This window comes from Myodes glareolus, chromosome 15 (genome assembly GCF_982192425.1).
Source record: "Myodes glareolus chromosome 15, mMyoGla1.1, whole genome shotgun sequence".
Classification (NCBI taxonomy): domain Eukaryota; kingdom Metazoa; phylum Chordata; class Mammalia; order Rodentia; family Cricetidae; genus Myodes; species Myodes glareolus.
This window is the reverse complement of record NC_142040.1, coordinates 4,431,043-4,437,449: the sequence shown is the minus strand read 5'-3', so window position 1 is coordinate 4,437,449 and position 6,407 is coordinate 4,431,043.

Genomic DNA, 6,407 nt, shown 5'->3' with positions numbered 1-6,407 from the left:
TCCACCTCAGAGTAGCAGCAGAACCCCACCTTGCCCCGCCTCAGAGCAACAGAACTCCACCTTGCCCCACCTCAGGGCAGCAGAATCCCATATTGCTCCACCTCAGAGTAGCAGCAGAAGCCTACCTTGCTCCACTTTTTTGGGTAAGATTTGACTTTAGCATTTCGCAAGTGTGTCCATACACCTATGTTAGTCCATGGCTGTTTCAGTATCTGACAGAACAGTACCACATTTCTGGGAATCCAAACTGAGGTGTCTTGGATTTTGTAGTGAAAGACCCCCGATATTGGAAGCCTCTCACTCAAGCCTTGGGATAATGCGACCCCCCCCCCCCCCAGTAACTCACGAGAGACCATCCTTGCTGCAATCACACGAGGTTTAATGACAAGACGACAAGACGGGAACCAGGGCACTGGGGCCGAGACTCATAACCCACACAGGGGAAGAGTTCGACCTCGAGTGACCTGGAGAAGTAGTTTTTATAGGAAGGAACCACACAGCCCAGTAATCCGAAAGGGGGGCAGGGAGGGTGTCACAGAAAATTCCGAAAATTCCAGTGATGATTACAAGGGGGCAACTCCCTGCCTCTCAAGAACATTCTCAAGATCATAATCAGCTAGCTCCTTTTCTAAAAGTAACAATGATAATTACTAGGGGGTGATAATTACTAGGGGGAATCTCCCTGTTTCTCAAGATTACTCTCAAGATTACAATCTACCTTTATCTTCAGCTAGTTTCTGAAACCCTGAAACTGGCTAATCCTAGATTTCTGAATCTTCTCTTCCTGCTAGATTTTTGGCTCTATTTTCCTGCAAGGGGGATCTGAATTTATCCAGGTCTTTCAGTGGTAGTGTCTGGAACAGTAACACCTGCACTATTTAGAATTGCTTTAACTTCTCCTTTGTTTTTTTTTTTATATTTCATTAAAAGTCAGTTTCCAACTTTTGCAATCATCACACAAAACAAATATGTGTTTGAATTTTCTTGGGCAGTTTTGCTAACTTTTGTTCCTCTAGCAACTCCTCTTCTGCAAGAGAGTTTTAAGTATGTTTCCACGGGGCCCTATGTAACTGTATCAGGTCTTCCTGTGTTATTTTTATCTTAAATGTTTGTCTCTTTTTTCTTAAATACAAAGTTACCTTATTCTTAGTTTTTCTTCAACAATGAGAATACTCTAAACATATCTTTCACATATCCTACTGATTTTTGAAAGAACAGTTCTTTTCAACGATTCCTTTGATTTCTATTTGCCCCAAGGCTTATCTTAACTATGTTTCATAATTTCCAAGTAATTACATTTTAAGGTCTTATTTTTGGTTGAAATTTAGGTCAGAGAATATGGCCTATAAAATCTCTACTTCCCAGACTCGAAGGTTTCCTACTAAAAAACTACATGACCATTTTTCATGACCATTTGAGTTATACAAAAGGATGTATAGTCTCTAATCAAAGAACAAAATAGATAAAAGTAAACTGATTCAATTACTTAATTTTTAGAGTCCACTCTATCTACCATGGGTTAAAACAGTTTTAAGATCATCCGCACATTTTATTTTTGTACCTTTCTTTGCCTTTCCGTTGCTTTTTTTCTGATTTTAAGTTAACAAAGGAGTGAACCTTATAAATTCTCTTGTGCTCTAGTGAGATCCAGAGTCAGTGAAGATGCTCATGTGCTCCCCACTGTTCACATCAATATCAGATCCTCGTGTCTATCCCGAGGTCAACTGAATCCCGTCTTACTGTATGGTAACAAGCACTGATGCACATGCTACAAGGGCTTCATTCAAATCATTTGGCTTTACTGAGCTTCTGCCATCTCACATCGCTGTTCTCAGGACTGGGAGAGAGAAATCTTTGTAGCAGGGAACTTACATTCAGTTAGAAACAGAAACAAGGCATTTTCTGTTTTCTAAGAACCTACAAAATTGATTCCTTTCATATTTTGAGATGAATGTTTCATTTCTTACTTCCCAGTAAGTACATAGAAAGGCAAATTTTATATGCTATAAAACATTTCTCTGCTTTGAAGGGAGGGAGACTCGTGGGCTGGAGTGATGACTTAGCACTGAGGAGCACTGGCAGCCTGGCAGCTTCCCAACAGATATGGGCTTGAGTCCTAGCACTCACATAGTGGCTCACCTCATTCATAATCCCAGTTCCAGGAGATCCAGTACGTTCTGCACTCAAAGGCACCAGGTATGCACAGAACACTTGGAAATACACGCAGACTAAACATCCCACACCTAATTTTCTTTAAAGTTGTTCCCATCAATATCTATTTTTAAATGATTTAATATTGAATAATTTCTTTTTAAAAGATGATAATACAATTACAATATTTCATCCTTCCCTTTCCTCCCTCCTAACCCTCCCACATACCCTGCCCCACCCTCCTTCAAATTCATGACCTCTTTTTCCAGTCATTGTTATTGCATGCATATGTGCACATACACATGCACACACACACACATGTACACTAATACATTCCTAAATACATTTCCTCACTCTGTGCAATGTTGCTTGTGTATGTTTTCAGGGCTAATCATTTGGCACTGAGCCACCCATTGGCGTGTTCTTCCCTAGAGAAGAGCTCCCGCACTCCCCAGTTCTTCCTGGTACGGTTGAAGCCTTGGGAGCTAACCGTGTTCATATGGTCTTGTCCACTGGTGTCATCCTTGTTCAGCTCAAGTTTGAGCAATCATGTTGGTGAGACTTTCCAAGTGTCACTTCTGACACTCCTAGGAGACGCTGTCTTTTATTAAACAATGATCCTCTGACTCTTACGCTCTTTTTGACCGTGCTTCCACAATATTCCCTGAGCCTTGGTTGTAGGAATTTTTTATAGCTTTATCCACTGGGACCTTAACTCTGCATTTGGATTGGCTGTGATTTTCTTCAGTGGTGTTGGAGCTTATATGATGGCCTTCTGGTTTCATGAAAGCTAGTCCTCACAAAGGAGACCTTCAGGCCAGTTCAACAATTTCTTCTTCTTTTTTTTTTTAAAAAAAGGATTTTATTTATTAATTTTATAGATATGAGTGCTCTGTCTACATGAGTACCTTTATGGCAGAAGAGGGCATCAGATCTCACTATAGATGGTTTCTGGAAACTGAACTCAGGACCCCTGGAAGAACAGCCAGTGCTCTTAACCACTGAGCCATCTCTCCAACCTGAACAATATCTTAAAAAGAAAAGAAAAGTAGATTTATACTGGCCTTAGAAAATCTGAGGCTAAAAAATATCAAATGGAGAAAAAAGCGTATTTAACAAGTGGTGCTGGCATAACTGGTTATCAACATGTAGAAGAATGAAAATAGACCCATATCTATCACCATGTGAAAAACTCAAGTCCAAACGGATCAAAGACCTCAACATAAAGCCAGCCACACCGAACCTTATAGAAGAGAAAGTGGGAAAAACACTTGAATGCATTGGCACTGGAGACCACTTTCTAAATATAACCCAGCAGCACGGACACTGAGAGAAACAAAATTAATAAATGGGACCTCCTAAAACTGAGAAGCTTCTGTGAAGCAAAGGACATGGTCAACAAGACAAAACGACAGTCTACAGAATGGGAAAAGATCTTCACTAAGTCCACATCAGATCTCCAAAATATACAAAGAACTAAAGAAATTGGACACCAAAAGAACACATAATCCAAAAAAAAAAGAAAAAAAAAGAAAAAATGGAGTACAGACCTAAACAGAGAACTCTCAACAGAGGAATCTAAAATGGTTGAAAGATACTTAAGGAAATGTTCAACATCCTTAGTCATCAAAGAAATACAAATCAAAACAACCCTGAGATTCCATCTGTCACCTGTAGGAATGGCCAAGATCAAAAACACTGATGACAACTTATGCTGGAGAGATTGTGAGAAAAAGGGAACACTTCTGCCTTGCTGGTGGGAGTGCAAGTTGGTGCAACCCCTTTGATGTCAGTGTGGAGATTTCTCAAAAAATGAAGAAACAACCGTCCTCAAGACCCAGTAATACCACTTTTGGGTATATATCCAAAAGATGCTCAATTATGCCACAAGGACATGTGCTCAACTATGTTCATAGCAGCTTTGTTTGTCATAGCCAGAACCTGGAAACAACCTAAATGCCCCTCAACCAAAGAATGGATAAGGAAAATGTGGTACATTTACACAATAAAGTACTACATAGCAAAAAAAAAAAATCTTGAATTTCTCAGGAAATCATTATTTTGAGTGAGGTAACCCAGACACACAAAGGCAATTATCACATGTATTCACTCATAGGTGGTTTTTAAATATAAAGTAAAGAAAACCAGCCTACAAACCACAATCCCACGGGCTGGAGAGATGGCTCAGTGGTTAAGAGCATTGCCTGCTCTTCCAAAGGTCCTGAGTTCAATTCCCAGCAACCACATGGTGGCTCACAACCATCTGTAATGAGGTCTGGTGCCCTCTTCTGACCTGCAGACATATACACAGACAGAATATTGTATACATAATAAATAAATATTAAAAAAAAATTAAAAAAAAATAAAAAAAACCCCACAATCCCAGAGAACTTAGACAACAATGAGGACACTAAGAGAAACTTACATAGATCTAATCTATATGGGAAGTAGAAAAAGACAAGATATCCTGAGTAAACTGGGAGCATGGGGACCTTGGAGGACGGTTAAGGGGGGAGGGGGGATGTAGAAGGCCGCAACCATATTCTCCATCACAAGATGGCGCTGACATCCGGCTTCACCACCAGGTGAACGCCCATGTGCTCGGTAATTTCCCACTGAGTCCCCGCCTACTCCCGAGGCATTCACCTGGGATTATGGACAATTGACCAATCCAAGAGTGACACGTCCAAAGCAGGGTCTGTTTCCTATATAAGGGATGGGTTCCATCTTATCTGGGTCTCCGCCATGTGGCTTATGCTCTAGCTCCCAAGAGGATTAAAGCCTTTCTGCAGAAGTATCCTATGTGTACCGCGTGGTTCTTGCTGGCGAGACGGTAGCGCGGGACATCTGGTGCCATACCCGGGAAAAAGAAGAACTTTGCACCACCGGAGACCCCTTGGACACAAGGAGGATTCAGAACTGCAGGCATGCATACTCAGAGAGGTACGCTCTAAAGTCCAGAGAGCATATCAGAAACTGAGCAGCAGTGGGAGGTTGTGCGCGCACCCAGATAAGTTAAAAATGACCCTCCGGTAAAGAATGGGGGAGACAGAAAAGAAAATAAGTTAAAAAGGACCCCCCAGTGATTTTAAAAAAGTAAAAATGGGGGAGAAGGCTGATTTACAAGGTCAAAAGCTTTATGCTATGTTGTTCATGTTGTTTTTTATGTACTGGACAGGAGAAAGATATTTGAATTTAGGAACTGCTAAAAAAGGTAGTTTAAATTTAAAACATGGGGGGGGGGGCTGGAGAGATGGCTCAGAGGTTAAGAGCATTGCCTGCTCTTCCAAAGGTCCTGAGTTCAATTCCCAGCAACCACATGGTGGCTCACAATACACATATACACATGCAAACATACACACAGACAGAATATTGTATACATAACAAATAAATAAATATTTTTAAAAAAATTTAAAACATGGGCTTAAGAATATGATGTTTTGGAGGAGAGGTTCTGTTTTCGCCTCCACGGAGGATGGGAGCCTAAGTATGTGCTTGAGATCCACGTGGTTTGAATCACCGAGACCTCTTGAAATGTTATAATGTTTACCCCTAAAATACAGCGGCCCAATAACAGCAGGAAGCAGCCAGAGAGACTAACGACGCCCAAATTCCCTAAAAGATTAAATGAGGTCCTTTCAGTGATCGCAGATCTGCAAGCCTGCTTCTCTGAGTTCCGCTTTGCTCCATACACCGATTTGGGCTCGGAATGGGTGCAGCTGGGGCTGGAGGGCGGCTGGAGCGGAGCTTTGCTCTGTGGCTATGGTGGGGAGCACGTTACGCCGGCTCAATTGGTGTGGCTCAATTGGTGCCTGGCCTGGAGGATGTCACGTACCGAGAATGAGAGCGGTGCCACAAGCTGCCAGGCCAGAATTGTACCTAATTGTACCTTGCAATGTACCTAAAACTGTGAGGGTCTCTGAGGGTAAAATGGCTATGCTAAACTATGCTGACTTCAGGCAGGGCTGGTCATATTTATCATAATAAAAGCACAATTAAGGTTTAGACGCAATAAACAGGCAGTACCGTATTACATCTACATAGCGCGACTTAAGTTTTTAAGAACTGCTTAGCGTTTTAAGAACTCAAGTCCTCCTAAAAGATTGCTATGTGTACGCTTGGCTTGTCTGATGTTTCGGGTTCCGCAGGGAGATGGATGCGAGGGGTCCTTGGATTTTGGGGTGATTGGGTCGTTGGCTGGATCTGTGAGAGTTTACAGCCGCTTTTACTGTGGCACAGGTGTTGAGAATTGGCTA